The following is a 20,739-nucleotide window of genomic DNA, read 5'->3' as shown; positions in this document are numbered from 1 at the left end:
ATTCTTGGCTGGCACTTTTTCGTGCTTGAGGAGGAATAATGTATTTTGATGGATATGTATTCTCAGGGTCCCACCCAAGAGGCATTTGAGAAAAACAGAGAAGCTTATCTAATGCAAATAACTGGTGTTTTTAACATGTCTTTGCCTTTAAATGCTTGTGAGGCTGAAGTTAAACCGGTTATGAAGCGTCCGTCAGTTTGACTTAACCTTCCGTATATATATAGCAAAATATGAAAAAATAAATATACCACATAATTTTTTTGAAAAAAAATTCACATTTAAGAGAAAATCGTTAAAGATTCTGATCACTTTTCATGCGCCCTCCAACCCGGAAGTGGTGACGTCATGTCGTGAGCGTTCATCTCAACATGGCGGATTACTGCACTTCGACGACAAGAAGTCTGAAAGTGAAATTTCGACTTCAACCGAGCGATTCCTACCAGGTGACGATTCTGATATGTCGGAGGAAGAATATTTGTTTCTCGAGCCTCACATGTTCGACCCAGACGTTTCAGATGAAGAGAAGGCAGCGGACAAAAAACAGCCTTCCGAGTCGGACAAGGAGTGGAGATAGGACGTCGGGAGATTAGATGAATGGTAGGACACGTTTTTTCTTTTAACTACGCAGTTCAAATATTTATTCGTATGTTGACATCATTTTATTTTACGCACCATAGATATTTAATGGATAAAATGCCGGTGTTGTGCGAAATTCAGTTCCCCTGAGAAAATCTGTTTTCCCCCCTCCCTTTGTCGGGAGCGCGCATTGCTGCCGTTTTCACGGCTCGTATAATTGATTTTTCGGTAAAACAACGCATATAATCGTGTCAAGGTTGTAACCTTCAGTTTAATCGGCAGCTGTTTACAAAATTATAAAATAAAAATAAACGAGGTCTTCTTGTGCTGTTTTGTGTTATTTTAAACGCCAAGATAATCGGTCTTTTTCCAACTTTTGTCACTTTTACTGAGCCGTCCATCTTATCTTATCTTAAATAAAGAGATGAGGACAAAATTTATCACTACAATGAATGAGCATGTATTCACAGTTATAAATGAATTTATGCCATGGCCTAGTTAGGCCCAATGATGACGTGCTACTTATGATAAAGAATCACTTGACAACATTTTAAAAACAGTATCTGTACATTAATATTTAGCCTACCTACATACTAGCATAACAAAAGTCAAAAATAATAATATATCAAAAATATACACTGAGAAATATTGAGGCCTAAAGATTTCCTTATTGTAAATCCATTTCCAACTTCCCATAAATGCATTAATAGTGAACTTAGCAAATCAGTTATGGTGTGTAATTCATATACAAATAATCTATCTTATTTTTTAGGTGTTCATATTCTCACTGCCAATAATGGATTCTGTGAGAGAGTGCATCTGTTGCCAGAAAATCGACTTGGTTGTTGCTAAGATGGAAGAAGCCAGAGGAGATGGATGGAGAAATCCCTGACTCAGACCATCCTGGCATGGAAGCTATGTGTCTAAATGTTTGGACATTGCAGGTTGCTTGGTCCCAATACAAGCAACAGCATAGGCATATAGCCTATAGACAATTTGTGACATGGTGTTGGGACTATTTAGGCAAAGATACCAGGGCTGTGATACCCTCGTGTGCTGTCAGCTGTATAAGGGCCCAATTCCCACCCCCAGGACATGAAGATGATTTTACCTTTAGAGCTCACCTGTTGGCAGTTAAAAAAAATACCCAATTGTTGTGTTATTATGTAATATAAGCAATTACTAATAAAATGATTTCATGGTCTTTTTGAAAATCGACTGAATGAGGATACTAATATAAATAAAATCATTTGTAGTGATTATCTGCATGGAGTATTCAAAAGGGATGTACAAATAATCATCAAAATATATATGAGGTTACGGCTGTTCATCATAGAATATGTGAACAAAATAAAAATGTAATATTATTTTGGACTCCTGCTCAGGTATTTTGGGTAATGAAAGAGCAGATAGGTTGGCTAAGGAGGCTTATAAAAAATAATATATTGATATGCCTGTAAAGTTATTCAAATCTGAAGGCAAAAGTATAGTTTGGAGAGAAAGCAATAAGATATGGAAAAGTAGGTGGGATAATGAAATAAATGGAAGGCACTTAGATAGGATACAAAATAAAGTTTATGTAGTAAGGATTAGAGGAATAAACAGGAGGGAGGAGATAATTATAAATAGAATAAGAACCGGTCACAGTTTGTTTTAAATGGAACTCTTTGTAAAATGGGGAAACATCTTACTGGTTTTTGTAGTTGGTGTCATAATGTAGAAACAATGGAACATGTTTGTATTAATTGTAGAAGATATGTAAATCAAAGATTATTAAAAACGGAATTAGGTTTTATAGGAATTTAAAATTGAGAATGTGGTTTATAAGCTAAATAGTATTTAGGGGAAAAAGAAGATTCTTCGGTTTAAAAAAATACTGGGATCAGAGAATTTGAGGAATAGATATTAGGATCCAATAGATGGCAGTAGTGCAACAATAATGGATGCAAGCTGCCGTTAAAATCTAAAGAAGAATAGCGGCTGTGAAGCACAGACATCTTATGTCTATGATCTTATGTCTATGCCGTGAAGAAGACCCCTCCCCCGGAGCACCGAGGCAGTCGTCTTTAAAACGACGAGCCACAAACGGGCTCTAAATGTGTCTTTTGGCCACTCATGCAATCCTCCATCTTCATGAGAACAGTACATAGCGACACAACGACGAGACATCTTGTAAAAAAGCCGTGAAAGCAAAACAACCCTATCCATTTAGTACTCAGACAGTATAGCGGGTGCCGGCTTCCAGGTTAGCAATTCATGCTATGACGTCACTGGGAAAGTCCGCCGAGCGAGTATGGCAAGCCGTTTTAACATAAATTCGGTTTTACCGCCCTTACGTTCGAGATATCTCAAATTGTTTTATGACTAGACGTTTTAGCAATTTAAGATATCTCTAATTGTATTTTGACTAGTCAAAATACCTATTCGAGATATCTCTAATTACATTCTGACTAGTCGAAATGACATCAGATTTTCCATTGAGTTGTATGGAGACGTCAATTCAAGATATCTCAAATGAATTACTGACTATCTGAAATACCCATTTCAGATATCTACAATTAAATTACGACTAGTCAAAATTACAATTCAAGATATCTTAAATTGAGTTTTGACTAGTCATAATTCTAATTAAAAATATCTCAAATGCCACCATAATTCAAGATATCTTAAATGTATTTTTGGATAGGCGAAATGCAGTTTTGACTAGTAAAAAATAAATTTAAGATATCTTGAATTGTAATTTTGACTAGTCAAAATTCCTTTTAAGATATCTTGAATTGTAATTTTGACTAGTCAAAATTCCTTTTAAGATATCTCTAAATGAATTAGAGATATCTTGAATTATTCAGCTTTTCCATTTAAGATATCTTAAATTGACATTCTGACTAGTCAAAATGACGTTACTGATATCTTGTATTACGAAACGGCTTGCCATATGTCATCACACAGGAACCGGAGGCGTGCGCTTTTGTTTTCAGAGAAGCTAAAGGAGGGTGCTGTAATGCTTTGTGCCGTCTCGCATGTGAAAATCAAGAGCTAGCTGGCTTTACCATAATTCCCAAGAGGCAGATGCTTTACCACAGTATAAAAACTGCATCTGGTTATTAACTGAACTGGCCCGAGCTGAGGAATGTTCCTTATTTCCAGCTTGGACATGAGTCGATAGTAGCGCTTTCAGCTAGCCGTTTTTCAGTGCATTGTGTGCGTCAGCAGCAAGTAAATCCGAAATTCTTTGCAAATTTCTTAAGCATTCTTCAAGTATACTATTTCCGCCCTCTCTGCATATCCCATACTTAAAAAGCTCTTTCTATATTGTGGCATTTTCTTACAATTTTGTCGAAAACAGCCAGCGCCATTGAATGTTCAGGCAGCTTTGGGCAGCTTACAGCCAAAAAGGGGCTTACACGCAATGTCTTATTTCAGATATCTTAAATTGTAATTCTGACTAGTCATAATTACGTTCGAGATATCTTAAATTACGTCTACGGATGTGTGACGCTTTCAATGACGAATCCGGTGACGTAATTTGAGATATCTTGAAAGGGATTTTGACTAGTCAAAATGTAATTGAAGATATCTTGAATTATTATTCTTCCTAGTCAGAATGTAAATAAAGATATCTTAAATTACCATTCCGGATAGTCAAAATGTAGTTTTGTCTAGTCAAAATGCATTTTAAGATATCTGGAATGTAATTACGGATAGTCAGACGAAACCGAATTTATGTTAAAACGGCTTGCCATAGAGCGAGATCGTTTTGATTCCATGGATTTTAGGAACGCAAAAAACGAGAGATGCGGGTAGGAGACCGAAAAAAAATTATCAGAAGTAATAAATAACTATGTGGACATCATCTGTGAGAAAAATCTCGCTGATCTGCCACTTCAACGATTAACGCTTCATAACCGGTTTAAGCAAGTTTTCACAGCGGCTGGTGGAAAGGGGTATTATTACTAAACCAGAAGCTCGATCTCCGAGTGCTCCTAGAACATACACAGGGAAGTGGAGGCGGAGGCTGCCACATCTCCAAACGCTCTCGGCGGACAGGTGACGGCAGGGGAGGAGGTTCTTGTAATCAATCAGCTTGCCGGCAGGGATCTGGTTGCTCTGATTCAAGGTTGTGTTGATACAGAGGACCTAAACCCTCTCTTCTGTCTGAAAGAGGTCGAGCTCATGCATCTTTGTAATGGAAAAAAAATTCCCAGCCCACATCCAATTCTGTCAGCATGCAGACTTCTCAGTCCTCCTCATAAAATTCTGATGGCAGTAAATGTGTTGCTTTAATGCTTTTGCATTATGGTAATATATAAAAAAGAACATTTAGAGTTCCATGTAGTAGGAAAAAGAAAATAGCTCAAAGTGTTTGTGTTAGTTTGTCTGTTTATGACAATTTGAACTTTGGCATGTTAAATTGTTACATGCTTAAAAGGTAGGTCTGGAAGCTTATCACCAGTAATAAAAAAAAAATTGCAAAGCAACTTTTTGTGAATTCTCAATAAAATACCAAAATCTAAAAATTTTTAGGTTTCTTTTGAACACATTGAGCTGGAACAAGAATAGTTTATGGGCAGGTTGTAAAAGATTTGGGAAGCTTTTAACAACATTTGTTGAGCTTTTAGAAAGAATTACTAACAAAATATATCAAAATAGTTGTCAATGTCTAAAAGAAAACTAAAACCATTTTAATAAAATGCCATCTCCTTCAACTCATTTTACTGGTCAATTTATTTTTTAAATAAGTCAAATCTGTTGAATCTGACATCATCAATGAATAATAGTTATATTGAATAATAATGATTGTTATAAAAAAACAAAAAAAGAATAATGGTTAATCAAGTGTCACTATGAAATTGTATTGGTCAATGTAAACGCCCCTAGAGGGGTTCAGTTCTACTGATCAACTTAAAAATAAATCATGGCTGTGTGAAAGAGAAATGTTTGATTGAGCTCTGTAAGAGAAATTAAGTTTATATTAAGGCAGATGTACAAGTCATGTTGGGAAGCTATTGATAAAAGTTTTATTTTATTTTTTCCGGTTGATATATCATGATGGTAAAAGTGATCTTGGGTGTTATTTAGTTGCCTGATTGTACATTTTGTGAGGAACTCGTATAAGCAAAGTTTTCTTCTTTGCTTCAGCGCAGTTGTTTGCTAATGGCATGTTTTTATGTGTTTTAATACTTCTGTGCTTTTAACATGAGAGAGTTTGAGATTTGGGCTTGTTTTTTTTCTTTGAAGTTGGGCAGGTTTAATGCTGGTTTGGCCTGGAAATTAACAGTGAGACAACCTGTAGTGCTGTGTCTTGACTTAAAAGTCAAGCATCAGCTACACGTTGATAAACTGAACACTGACTGAAGTAAAAATTCATACTAGAAGAGGTTATGTAATTACAGGAGCTAGGGAGCACAAGGATCAGAACAAAGCAGTGTTCCCTTCTGCCTGTGTCAGGACTCAGTCAGCAGGGCTGTGTAGCTTGCTACCGGTTCTGCTGCCCTTGCTTTTTTCCACAGGTGTTCGTGTTGGCCAGTGGGCAGAGCCCACACACCTGCGGATGGTTGAGCAGCACTAGACCGCTCCATTTAAGCAGCTCACAGACAGCGGAAAGATGCCAGAGTGTTACCGTCGTGGTATGCAACCAGTCATGGCCTCTAGCTTCGTGATCTCAACAGAAACTAACACTCCTACCTTTGTGTCTACCAGGTTCCTCTGTGCTTCTGACGTCCTCCTCCGGTATCAAACACCTCCAAGTCCTTCACTTGTGTCAGCTCCTCACCTGAGCTCCTCTGGGTTCCTCTCGAGTCAATTCCTCATCCACGGATCCTGCTTCCTTCGGACATCTACTGGTCTCTCCCGCTGTCCTGGATCCTCGGATTCGCCGGTGCTGCTCGGACCCGTTCTCGCCTCCGCTTTCTGGTCTCTCGGACACCTGTGGTTCCACCACCAACCATGCACTGAGTCCACACTTCCTCCTCCCCGGTCTGTTTTCCTCACTCAGTGGTAAGCTTACGTCCAGCAGCACATTCCCCTTGTTCCCTTCTGTAGTTAATAACTTCTCTCGTTCCCCTAGATTGCTCCGGTCCCGTGTCTTCCTGGTTCCCGTTCTTACTCAGCTCTGTACGAACAGATCCCCCTTTGTGACTCTTATAAATAAACCTTTTTCTAATCCATCTGTTTCCCTAGTGTATCCTGCATGTGGGCTAAACACATCAAGCCAAACATGACAGCCTGCAAGTAACCCAAGTTCCTTAAATTTGGCAGCGTTTCTCTCCTTGGTTCTGCTCCTAGCTGTCTAGCTAACCCTCCAAGCGTGAATGTTTACTCCAGTGTTGACTTCTATGCTGACATTTCAAACAGAAATTAATACCGCTGCTTCCAGCTTGCTCTTGTTTGCTTCGTTGTCACTTCTTGTAATTGTTTGGTAATAAGACCGAATTTCCATCCCGAACTACCGACACCGATGGGGACCACAGCCAAGACGCAGCGTCTCTCAAGGCAATGAAGGTATGACTCAGTGTCCCGCCCCTTTCCAGCTGTAATTGGCTTGCATGTTGCCTTCAGTGGTTGATTCGATTGTTTGAATTGTATGATTGAAAGATCAAAGATAGTACTAATAGAGCGATGGCCACTCCGAAGTAACAAAAAAAAAGATAGCTTCCAGTCCAGGGCGGGCACAGCTGGCTCAGCGGGCGGGCGCAGCCCCCCAATGCCCGCCCATGCCGCCGGGTCTGGGAAGCACAACCATTATTCTGATCACTTCAAAAATTGGCTTTCCTAATGCAATGTTTCCATTGGCTTGTGGGAATGTTGTCATGTGTGCATCATGAATGCTGCATAATGAAGAGCATCCGTGGTCTTGAATTCATGTCGATTTATCTAAACCTCTTTTGTCAGTAAACATCTTATATGGGAATTATGGGAACATGGTGCAATGGCCCGAGAGTGGTGTGCTTTGCTTTTGGAAGAAGTCCTTTGTCTTTTGTGTTGTGAACTATAGCATTATTCATTACACAAACAAAGTCCCATAGTTAAAATAGATGTCTACGGTGACATTTTCACATAACCAAGCATGGTCTGAAGCCCCTGGATAACCTGAAGCTCCATTGTTCAATTGAAGGATCTTAGTTGTTACATTAATCAGGCAGTTGTATGGAGAATAATAAGACAAACTCCCCAGGCCTCAGGTATGTGTCTCCCCTTGGGGGCAGGGGGATAGGTAATTTGGCTTGACCCTTTACAGAGTAGATCAATCCCTTTGTTTTAAGAACACAGGCAGGCAAGGCAGATAATAGCCCACAGACCAATCTTTTACATCACCATGAGCCAGGATGTCAGAACTTGTACTGAATACAATGAAATGGTAATGCAAAATTCTGTCTCCTTGGAATTCCAGTGAATTAAATATGCATATTTTAATGTTTACCTCTGATCAATGTTTTCTTCTTTATTGCCAAATCTTAAACCAGGGTAAGATGGGCTTTGGGAGATATGCCGGAGCAGGCCGGTATTAAAATTAATCCTAAACATCCTAAACATAGAAGTAGATAAAATCATGCATCAAATTAACAAATCAAAATTTTTATATTTAATGGAATCCAACTAAAAACCCATGCTTCTGCATGCACCTTAACAAATAGTATTTAACAGTGTTGTGGCTCTTTTCTTTGTTACTGTTGTTGTATTTATCACAACAAAGGAAAGCCAAAACGATTAGACATGCAGATATTCATACTTTGTAATAATGTTGGTAAATCAGAGCCGTCGGTTCACAAGCTGGCATTTGATTAGCAGAGCCATGGAACAGAGGAAAAATAACTGTATCAAATTGCAGTTTCTCCCCAAAAATTCAACCCCTTTATGTGCGCTATCAAAAGAATATCTCTAAAATACAACTCCTAAAAGGTCTGTGGAAAAGATTTCAGACCCTTAATTGTAGTGTCATAAATTATAATTATGGCTGCTTTCATAGCTTGTCAAGAATTAAGGGAGGCATTTAGAGTTAATCCTCCAAGCATTAATTGTGACAGATGGTTTATTCAGTGTAGGGCAGGAAGACAGTTTTAGTGTAGCTTTTCTTTTTTTTCCCTTGGAACAAAAAACAGTTAATCATGACGGATATGTCTGTGAGTGTGTTAGTAACTGTCAGTGTGTTCAGATCGAAGACATTGATCAGGGCACCTATCTCACCTCATTGCACACCAGCTGCCCATCAAATGGAGATGGAGAGTATCTGATGCAGAGCTGAGTTAATGACACAGACAAAGAAATGTGCATGGTCCTAAAAAGGAAATACAAGAAAATGTTGCCCTAAAAAGGTGCCCAAATTCAAAGTCTAGTAAAATTTGTATAATTCTTAGGCTATAGAACAGAGTAAGCCAAATTCCGGCTTGAAATAATTTGAAAAGTGTTTAGCTCATTATCTCCTTTTCCCTAAGAAAAAGGCTTGCTTTATGCAAGGCCATGGTTGCAAATAAGAAAATGTTGTTATTGTGTACTGCCTGGTTAAAAAAAGTTTGATACAAATTAATAAAAAAGAAAAGGATCCATAACCTGAGGGAAAGAAACTCAAAAACTGAATTTCCAATCTGTCAACGCAGCATGCCTAAGTTGTATAAAGTTGCAAACCCCCAAAAAAGAAACCCAATCTTTTTATTTAGAAATCGGTAACTCAAAGTTATTTAATTCAGTATCAGTGAGGTGTTTAACATTAAGTCATAGAAGCATAGAGCTGTAAGATGCTATTCAAAGGATTTCCAAAGTTTACCCAGGCTGTGAAAGAGCCAGAATTTCAGAGGATTATAGCAAAGTTGCCCCGTCTGTAGTAAGCTTTCAACCTTGGTTTGTGCTGGAGCATGCTGGATTTGGAACTGTTTTCAGTGTTTTGGAAAAACTTGCTGCTGTGTAGGTAGAAAAGTCTTAATTCACAAGGAAAAACACATGGAGACTGTTGATTTAGAGATGCTAGCCCCAGTAACTGCTAATAAAAGATGTGTAAGGACAGTTTAAAATGTAAGCCCTGTAATCATTACATATTTGCTGTAAAATAACTAAATCCTATTTTACTTTTACATTTTATGGCACTTTAGGAGAATCTTGAATTGGCATAAATCTGTATAAGCAGGTAAATGGTTCACAAAAACAGCCTACATTTATAATTCAACCCATCATGTTCCACAAGAAAATGTCTACATTAGAGGACACATTGAATTGAGTTGTTAATTTCCTTTGTATTTTGAGTGTATAACACTATGTTTTACATATCTGGTTGCTGCTGATGCATTTATCCACACTGGCCTCGATATGTCTAATTTTACCCGTCAGTTTATATCCTATTGACTGAACACGGCTGACAGATGCCTCAAAAACATTTGTCCTTCGCAAGCTCCCCATATGACTACAGCAACCTTCAGGTTCGTGATGAGCTATATTCGGATCTGACTTTCTCCATCTTGTTTAAACAGTCATCCACACAGCAGGGATGCCTTCCTATACACATAAAAAGCTCACAAACATCTGTCCTCTCCTCTTCAGCACTTGATCTAAGCCAAAGCCTTGAAAGGGGAAGTCCGGTCAACAAGGAAAAATCAGAGGATCATTAGCTATACCTAAAACTATTGAATTTAGCCTTAATCAAAAAGAAAAAAAAAACACATAAATTCTGTTTTTTTGTGTTTCTTGGATGTCTTCAAGATGACATGAGAGCGAGGATTTTGGGTAGGTTTTTCTTTTTTTATGATGTAGAATTTGCCGTAACATTTGTTTCCCCGATCAGAGCGGCGGGGTGATACGACAAACTTGGAAAGAGTGCTCACTGTGGCGAAGCTCACTTTTTTAATGCAACTTTGGTCTTATTTTTTCTAAATTCACTTGTAAATTTCATGAGTTGCGGGTTGCAGGTTTTTTTGGGCTTGTTTCTGAAAGTGAAGGTCTAAACTAAGTGATGCCGAAATATCCCTCCGCCTCATAACGCGCTGCAGCTCATCGTGACAGCAGCAGAGAGAAAACTCAGAAGGAGCTGATCTGCCCGTATTTTCTGCAGTTCACGGTTGCAATAACTGATAACTGCTGAAAGTAGATTAGGCGGTGCAGATCATCATTTTGAGCAGAGATTGGTTCTAAAGATGAGTTTTATACTCATCTTATAACATTGCAGAACCCAACCCATAAACCATACTTTAATGCTTATTGTTGTCTTTGTATGTCTCTAAAATGTAAAATTAGTATTAATTTAAATCAAAATGCTTAACACCATGTCAATCTTTGTTTAAGTGGTTAAAAAAATATTTTGGCATGAAAACGGATATTTATTTACCAAGGGACCGATAGGGCATAGGGACTTGCTCTACAGCCGATACCGCACAGTGACGTCACAAACTGGGAGGAGGCAGTACTGTTCTTCACCAAGATGGCGGCCCCCATAAAAAGACCTTAAAATGAAAATAACTCTTAATTAAAAAAGCTTATCATTTATTGAACTGTATGTAATAATTTTATATTTAAAGTACTTTCAGCAGTTTGAATTCTGATTTTGACCGGACTTCTCCTTTTAATGGGGAGGTAGCATTTAAGGTGTCAGAAGTGATCTGATAGTGCCAAGGTGGTCCAAATGCATCAGTCCTCTTAACCCTGAACTGTTCACTGCATCTATCTTTTTTTTCTTTTGAAATGTGTCCTGCCTGGCAGTGTAGCATTAACAATTGCTGTCATAATGCCAAAGAGTGCCCAACAGATTTACTTTCACAAGTGGGGCATTACTGCTTTCGTGATAGTGCACCGCTTAATAGATATGCAAAAAAAAACTTTTAGATGTTATTTTGGGATTATTTCTCGTTCAATAGAACAGAAACAAAATGGAAAAAAAGAAAAAAAGGAAAAGAAAATGATTAGACAAAATGCTAAAAGAGAGAAAAGGTGACAAAAGTAGAGTAGAGGAGAAAGAGGTGAGGAGATAGCATCCTCAGTCTATTTTTACACTTGCAGAGAGATACAAAAAGAACAGCAAAACCAATTAAAAATGTTATTGTGTACTGCAAAACCTGCCTTGATAACATCACAAAAAAAATACTGAGTATTATTTAATACAAGATGTATAAAGTGACAGCAAAAGCCTAAGATAGGGTTTTTCTGTAGAAATGAATCTGTAACCATTTGGGTCCAATCACCTTTAGGAGTTTGCGAGCATACACTTGTGTATTTAAGGATTATCCATAAGGAAAATGCTCAATAATGTTTGTGAGGAGTCACAGACCTGGCCCCAGAGCGCTGAGGCAGACACCAGGGAAACCAGAACCTCAGACCCCTGAAAGGGCCAGCAGAGGAACGAAGTCCAAGAGGGACCAACACAGGGATAGCTGCCTCCCATATCCCAGGGAAGAGCAGAGAGGAGCCCCAGGAAAGCCCCGTCAGGCGGCCAGCGCCATCACTGGCCCCCACCTCACCAAGAACCCTCAGCAGTTCTTTTTTGAGGGCAGAGGAAGCCACCAGTGGTCAGGCCTACACAATCACCCCCCACCCCCCCAAGATGCCTCACCTGTCCCTCAATCTCTGCCCAACATATGTGTTTCCTGAGAATGTTGTAAATGAAAGTGTCTAAGTTGTACAATAAAATGGAGCCAAGGAAGTCACAAAACAGTGGGGCTGGGAAATCCTCCCCGCTCCTCAGTGATGTCCAGATTCCCCAAGATCCTACATGTGTGGCAGCGTGATGAACCACTAGCATTACCACCAAAATCTGTGGCGTCCAAGGCTAGAGACAAGAGCCGAGGCTCAAGAATCAACCGCAAACCAGAACCCCAACCCTCCACCCTGAAGAAAAAAAAAAACATTATATTAAACCCACCACAATAACAACATTCAAACAACTCCCAGACCACATAACACAATAGAGACCCAGGCTGGGTTCACCCCATTCCCCCCCCCCCCCCCCCCCCCTTCCCATCTCCCCGCCAGCAGAAATCATTCCCTGAAGGGCACTGAATCTTCCTTGAGATTTTAATACTCCCCACCAGCTTGAGAGGCCACAAGTCCTGCCAACGCATCACAGGCCCTGGGTAGGACCAGACACCCAGACATGCACCGCCACAAGCCCCCAGCGACACACTCCCCAGGAACCCCAAGCCCCAGACCCACCCGGAAGCAGCACCGGCCAGTAACCCACGTCCGCTGGCACAGACGGTCCCCCGGAGTAGCCACCGGAGGTCCCCAATGCCCCATTGCATCTATCTTAGACACACTCCCATGCCTTGTCCCTGCAGGTGTGAACAATGAATATATAGGCTGCAGGTCATACATTTAAAAACATTATGTGTGCGTGTCCATGTGTGCTTTCTTTCCTCACTCTGCTTTTATATAATTTTTACAATTTGTTGGCACGTGGCACCTCTTTAAACTTTAAATGCAGCAACTCAGCTGAAATATCCTCTGGAATCATTTAAAAAACCTTGTTTCTTTAATTTCAGTTATCCATCTTGTTGGAAAATGATTGCCCAGGTATGCCAGAGTTTGTGGCACATATTCTAAGAGAAAAAACCCTGCTAGAGGAACTTGTTGTCATTGCTAAAACTTTTAATGAAGAGGTAATCATGTGGAAATTACAGATGAGCACTCATTGATTAATAACTGCATGTTTTACAAGAGGGTCAGGGATTGGTACGGCCAGAGTAGATTCCTCAGATTAACCACTTTGATTGGCTCAGTGAAAACATAGCCAGCCATGTGTGCAATGACTAGAGTCAGATAAATGGTCTCATAACTTCCCTAAAGTTCCCTTCCCCCCCCTCTCCATCCCACAAACCCCATTTCTTCATTTGTATGCAAAGTCCAATCCCTTAGGCTCCCTTTCCTTCTCTTTAATTTTCAGCCATCTTTTTTTAATCAATTTTCTTTTATCTTGGGGAAGTTATTTTAATACTCCTACATCTTATTTCATTCTCAGCAAGACTGTGTTGGGATATCAATTATTCAACGGAGAGAGAGAGAGAGCTGAGGAATATGTTAATATTGATTAAGCTTTCGCCACACCTAAGAAGATTACACTCTCTTATCACCCTGCTAGAGTGCTGAATTAGCCAAGCAAATTAAAGGACACATAGATACACTGTGTTAGATATACAGTGATGTGACTGCGTTTCTATGTCGTCCATGTTAAGATTGCAGATAAAAAGCCTATTTGGGTTACACAACCAGAAGTGAAAAACATACACGTTTCACTTTTGTAATGATTGATGCATTGCTTTGAAGCTTAACCTCTTCAACTGCACCAACGATTGCAAATTTACAGATTACCCTCGAGGGCAGAGGAAGTTAATTGTACTGTATCTAACTAAAAGGGAATTAAAAACAAGGCTGCTTCTGTTGCTTGTCTGTAATCATATTGTCCCATCATGTATTTTGCTGTTTCATTTCAATCATTGTAGTGTTTGTGTTTTTGCTGCAGTTTTTTTTTTTTTTTTTCATATTTTTGCCAGGGGCTAAAGCAGTGGTTTGGGGCTGTGATACAGCAGATACTGTGGCATTTGTATCTCATTTCCCCAGAGCCCTGTAGGGCAGTTGTGAGCCGTGTATTTGTCAGAGTACAAAGCAGCCAGTCACATGGCCAAGGGACATGGGATTGTGAAACAGAGGTGGGCCTTTAGGGGACAGGATGTCAGTATGTGTTCCAACAGGGCTGGGGGATTTTCAAGCATAACAACTGAGGGAGGTTTGAGGTTAAAGAGCTGTTTGTGTCATAGTTTCCTTTCAAATTAAAGTATATTATAAACAGTACCTCAACACATGCAACACAAACAGTGACTTATACAATCACATCGCAGCAACTCGATGCATTCAAGCATTGTATTAGAATGGAGAAATGCAAGTGGACTTAAGGGACTTTGAATGTGGTGTGATAATTGGTGTCTGACCGACTGGTCTGGGTATTTCAACAAGGATTTCATGCATATTCATTTGTTGGGTTCACAGAGAATGCTCTTAAAAAAGAGCCCTTGACGCATTTAAACAGAATTTTACTCTTGTCTGGTGTTTTTTTTTTTACCGCCACCCGCTGGACCGGAGTTGTAGTGCAGTTTATTTTATTTTTTTATTTTTTTTTTGTGTGTGTGTGTGTGTGTGTGTGGGTGTGTGTGTCAATGTGGCATTGATAATTATTGTCCTAATGCCAAAAAGAGCCCAACAGATATTGCTTTCACAAGTGGAGCCTTACTGCTTTCGCCACATAGTGCTCCACTTGATTTACATATGCAACAAGCTTTATTAGATTTTATGCTGGTACTATTTCAGTGGATACTGAGACGGGAAGGTAAAAGAGGGAAAAAAAGAGAGAAACAGATTAGACAAAATGCTAAAAGGGAAAAACTTTGAAAGAGAAAGAGCAGAGGAAAGGGAGAGAGTGATATAACATTCTCTGAGTGTGCTTCTACAACTGCAAAGAGAGATATAAAAAGAACAGCAAAACCAAAGTATTACAGGTACAAACAACCATCTTGATACCATCACTTAAGAATATACAGTATTTTTTAATATGAAATGTATAAAGTGACAGCTAAGGAGTGTAGTTTATTTAACAATTTCACCATACATAATAATAAAATAATAAAAACATATGAGTAAGTTTGGCTGGCGACTGGGACATCTATTGGAACTATCATCCATTGCTGATGACAGGGTAATCTTTCACGTGTAATGTACTCTATAAAGAACCTTAAACTGTATCAAATGATTTCTAGCATGTGTAAAGGATGAGTGAATCAGCTCAAGAACTAGGTTCCACTGACTGGTACTGTACATGTCCCCCTATTTCCTCTACAGTGGAGGGTTATTCCAAGCTGTCATGTTTATGATATTTAATCAAAATTTTCAAGGAGTTGGTGACCACTATCCTTGCCTGCAAGCTTAATTCTCGTAGTATGTGTACGTTCACTAACACACAAGACTCCATCTTCTGTGGCTTCAACCATTTGTGTCAGAACCAAAAACGGTTTGGGCAAATCACATAGTAGTATTGCGGTTTAAGGTGGGACATACCGGTGTGAGCCCAAAACACAGGAGGAAGCACGGCTAGCTGCTGCTATCACATCTGTTTTGTAAGAATCCACAATTTCATCTTTGAAATAAGAACAGTAAGAAGTGCCTTGACTAGCTTACCTTCTTGCTGTTTCTAACAACGTCCGCTGCTTCCATTTTATTTTGATACTGCGACTAAAACCAACCATGGGTAGGTGGACACTAGGTGTCGCTTTGCCCAATCAGCTCAGAGACCTCTGCTAAATGTCCCTCTTTTCCCCAACGGATTCCATGAGAGCAGTCTCAGATTGATAATGTGCAGAATGGAGATTGCTACACATTATCAATCTGGCTGACCAGGGTAGGTGACCACAGGGTTCTGTAAAATGTTATGAATTTTATGGGAAATTAGGGCATGGATGAGAGATTGTAGCAAAAACTTTGAAGCTAATAGGTCTAGCTGGGTCCAGGAGGGGTGTTTGTCAGCCTTACTGTTGAGACAGAGGAAAAAGATTGTTTATATTGGACGCCCAGGAATATTGAGTGAAATTCGGTAATGCAAGAGCCACCAGCTTTTTAGGGAATTGCAAAGCACCTTTGTCAATCCGGGGAGGCCAGCCAGACCATTTAAACAAGTTTACCATGTGATTATTTTGGCAAATGAAGATCTTTTAATAAATATTACAGTGTGTTGGAACAGAAATTCTGGTAAAACCACCATCTTTATAAGATGGCCCTCATGGAAAGGTGCTGCTTACACTTATGTTATTGCATGTCCTACAATGTTCATCTTATCTCAAATGGTTTATTAAAAATGTTAATGAGTTCACTGTACTCCAGTGGCCTCCAGAGTCACTAATAAAGCATTTTCAGAATGTGGTGAAGTGGGAGAGTTACATCATGGATGTACAGCCTACAAATCTGTAGCTATTGCATATTGGTACTTTGTCAATATGGACCAAAATCTCTGTTGAATGTTTCAGACACCCTGCAGAACATATGTCTCAAATAATTTAGGCATTTCTGAATGGAAAAATAATTTTTTTGCCAATGTCATTTTTTTTTCAATTAATATTAGACATCTGGGACGTTTCATTAACAAATGAGGAGCTATCAATGTCTGAGTCCATCCCTGTCCACAGATGCTGATGAGGTTTCATTGTCTTACAGTAAAAGAAAACATCAGAAAAAGGACAGAGATAAGATGAGAGGCGCTGAAAGACATAACTGTGACAGAAAAGTAAAGATAAAGACAGGAACAGGCAGAAGGAAGGAGAGCCCCCTACTCTGCATTAATTCTCTGTTTGCCAGTCAGAGCATGCTCCTTCCTATGAGATTAGGCTGATAAAATGAATCTGTGTATGAACAAGTGGATGTCCACAAACACTACTGTGTCTGGGCACCCACATGGGTGTGTTTTATGTGTGTGGTTTCTGCCTGTGTGTTCATACTCATATGTCTTCCCTGTGAGATTAAGCTGATTTGTCTGTGATGCAGGAGTTCATCCATGATTAATTGCCTAGCATTCAGGAAACAATGTTATTCTGCAGTAGTTACCTGTGGGACGTGTTGTAAGGCTACATGTGTGTCTCGGTTCCTTGGGCGTGAAACAGCAAAGACATCAATCCAAGCATCTTGCTCTATATGTGTGGATGTTGTTCTATGTATGCTTGTATACACAAGCCACATGTATGCCAGCAGAGCATTGTGCTGCGTACCGCCCTGAAGGTGTGCATTATTAATGACAGTCTCATTCAAGCAATGTGACACTGACAGACCTGACACACCTCTAGGGAAACCAAAAAGTGTTAAATCTTAGTACAGGTGTGCCTGTTACCTCTGGCATGACAGGGCATTTTGGGTTAAGTGATGTGTAATGGTCAAAGACTAGCTCCAAAAATAGCACTGTGAGCCACTAATACAGGTCTTCTATTGAATAGGGGTCACAAGTTTTAGATTTATTACTTGACAAGAATGTTAGTGTTTTCAGGGCTGTAACCTTATAAATTCAACATAGGTCTGTAAAAACTGAGATAATCCTTCCATAAAAAGAAATTCTTATTCTTATTCTATTTCAATTTAATTCAATTCAATTTTATTTATATAGTGCCAAATCATGAAACATGTCATCTCAAGGCACTTTACAAAATCAAGTTCAATCATATTATACAGATTGGGTCAGATTATACAGATTGGTCAAAAATGTCCTATATAAGGAAACCAGTTGATTGCATCAAAGTCCCGACAAGCAGCATTCACTTCTGGGGAAGCGTAGAGCCACAGGGAGAGTCATCTGCATTGTCCATGGCTTTGCTGCAATCCCTCATACTGAGCAAGCATGAAGCGATAGTGGGAAGAAAAACTCCCCATTAACGGGAAGGAAAACCTCCAGCAGAACCGGGCTCAGTATGAACGGTCATCTGCCTCGACCGACTGGGGGTTACAGAAGACAGAGTAGAGACACAATAAGAAAGACAAAAAAGCACAGAAGCACACATTGATCCAGTAATCTGTTCTACATTAGATGGTAGTAGCGGGTGAGCCGTCTTCTCTGGATGATGTCACAGTTAACAGAATGCCAGACCAGGTGTACCTACTATGAAGATAAAAGAGAGAGAACAGAAAGTTAAAGCAGAAATGACAACACATAATGCATAATTGAAGAACAGTAGAACTCTATAGAGTGAGAAAATTAGATCCTGATGTCCTCCAGTAGCCTAAGCCTATAGCAGTAAAACTATAAAGGTAGCTCAGAGTAACATGAGCCACTCTAGTTATAAGTTTTGTCAAAAAGGAAAGTTTTAGGGTTAGTCTTAAAAGTAGACAGGGTGTCTGCCTCACGGACCAAAACTGGAAGTTGGTTCCACAGGAGAGGAGCCTGATAGCTAAAGGATCTGCCTCCCATTCTACTTTTAGAGACTCTAGGAACCACCAGCAGACCTGCAGTCTGAGAGCGAAGTGCTCTGTTAGGAACATACGGGGTAATCAGAGCTCTGATATATGATGGAGCTTGATTAATAAGGGCTTTATACGTTAGAAGAAGAATTTTAAATTCTATTCTTGATTTAACAGGAAGCCAATGAAGGGAAGCTAAAATAGGAGAAATATGATCCCTCTTGTTGATTTTAATCAGAACTCTTGCTGCAGCATTTTGGATCAGCTGAAGGCTTTGAACTGCATTTTGTGGACTTCCTGGTAGTAAAGAATTACAATAGTCCAGCCTTGAAGTAACAAATGCATGGACTAGTTTTTCAGCATCACTCCTGGACAGAATGTTTCTAATTTTGGCGATATTCCAGAGGTGAAAAAAGAAAACTCTGGAAACCTGTTTAATATGGGATTTAAATGACATGTCTTGGTCAAAAATAACACCAAGATTTTTTACTTTATTACCAGAGGCCAAGTTAATGCCACCCAGATTAAGTGATTGGTTAAGAAGTTTATTTTTTGAGGATTTCAGTTCAACTTATTTATGTAGCTCTAATTCACAACACATCGTTCCAAGGAAAAAAAAAAGTAAAATTAATCAAATCATACAGCCAGATTCCACATTCCATTTATCAAGGAATTCATTCAAGTTCAGCTTATCATTCTAATTAGTTAAGGAAAACCAGCAGATTGCATTGAGTCACTGACTTGCAGAATTTGCCCCTGGATGATCTGGTGGCGACAGTGGATAGTTGTTTACGTTGTGTCAGTGACTTTAACAAAGGAAAGGAAAACTCTCAATTAACAGAAACACACTTTCAGCATAACCTGGCTTAGTATGAGCCTCTGTTTACCACAACAGATTGGAGGTTTGAGAAGACAGAGCATATGTACCCACACAAAAAAACACAAACAAAAAAAATAAGCACTGATCCAGAAGTACTTTCTGTTATAAAGAAAAATAAAAAGTTAATGGCAGTAGTAGCTCCTTTAGTGGGCATGAAGAGTAAAAAACAAAACAAAGAGAGCACATAAACAGCTGAAATAACAGCAAATAATACAAAATTGGAGGGTAGCAGAATGTAACAGTAAGGAAAAATAGGCATTATGTCGTGCAGCAGCCAAATCCTTGAGCAGCTATCGCTCAAAATAATCTAAGCCAGTCCAACTATGGGTTTTATCGAAAAGGAAAGTTTTAAGCTTTATCTTAAAAGTAGTCAGGGTGTCTGCCTCACAGACAAATACTGGGGGTTGTTACCTGACAAGAAGAGCCTGATAACTAAGTTTCAGAAAACCTGCACAGACAGAGAACACAAAATTAGAGCCAGACATAGGGTTTTAAATAGGTTGTTGTTGTTTTTTTCATGGAGACAAAGCTCCTCTGCAGGAGCAAGCAGGAACCTTGCAATGCTGAGGACTGGCTTCTCACAGCAGAGATGATTGGCAGGATGATTGAGGATTGGTCTGAGCCCAAGGAACAAAGTCATGCATGGGAGTATGAACTGGGCAGACAAATCCAGGGGCAAATAATGGTTTATTGTCATGGTAGTAATCCAGATCGTGCTCCAGAAATCAAATGGTTCAAAGGTAGCAAAGCAGCTAAATCCAAAAATACATGAACAAGGTCTATGACATGGTAATCAGGCATGAAATACTGGACAGCTACTAACCAAAAAGGTTAAATAATATGACTGTCTCCAGCAGGTTTAAGAAAGGCAGGAAGCAGGTGTGTGAGATCAGCTTGATTGCACAGTAGTGGAGGGGAAAGCTTGCATGTGCGGTGAGTAATCCTTGATGACAGTAGGCCAAGTGTGTGTGTGGCAGAATGCAGACGGGCCAGGACCATGACATAAAATATCTGCCTCCCATTCTACTTTTAGAAATTCTAGGAACCACAGGTAAACCTGCAGTCTGAGAGCAAAGTGCTCTGTTACAAACATATGGAACAATCAGATCTCTCATGTATAATAGAGTTTGATTGTCAGGGCTTCATATATGAGAAGGAGAATATTAAATTACATTCTGGATTTAACTGGGAGCCAAGGAAAGGAATCTAAATTAGGAGAAATATGATCTCACATTTAAACTTCCATCAGAACTCTTGCTGCAGCGTTTTGGATAATTTGAAGGCTTTTAATTGCATTCTAGAGACTTGCTGATGGTAAAGTATTACAGTAGCCCAGAAGTAAGAAATGCATGTTTCTTACTTCTGCAAGTTTTAAGCATCACTCCTGGACA

General features: G+C 39.4%; 1 long non-coding RNA gene across 1 annotated transcript; it reads left to right on the top strand.

Moving 5' to 3' along the window:
• The first annotated feature begins 238 nt into the window (after positions 1–238).
• LOC118563409 lies at positions 239–1,780 on the top strand. The gene is made up of 2 exons (XR_004931207.1): positions 239–597; positions 1,349–1,780. It is a non-coding gene; the product is annotated as an uncharacterized LOC118563409 (long non-coding RNA).
• Positions 1,781–20,739: the final 18,959 nt, after the last annotated feature.

Source organism: Fundulus heteroclitus, chromosome 1 (genome assembly GCF_011125445.2).
Source record: "Fundulus heteroclitus isolate FHET01 chromosome 1, MU-UCD_Fhet_4.1, whole genome shotgun sequence".
Lineage (NCBI taxonomy): Eukaryota > Metazoa > Chordata > Actinopteri > Cyprinodontiformes > Fundulidae > Fundulus > Fundulus heteroclitus.
The sequence above is the reverse complement of the archived record's forward strand: the minus strand, read 5'-3'. Positions and strand labels throughout refer to the sequence as shown.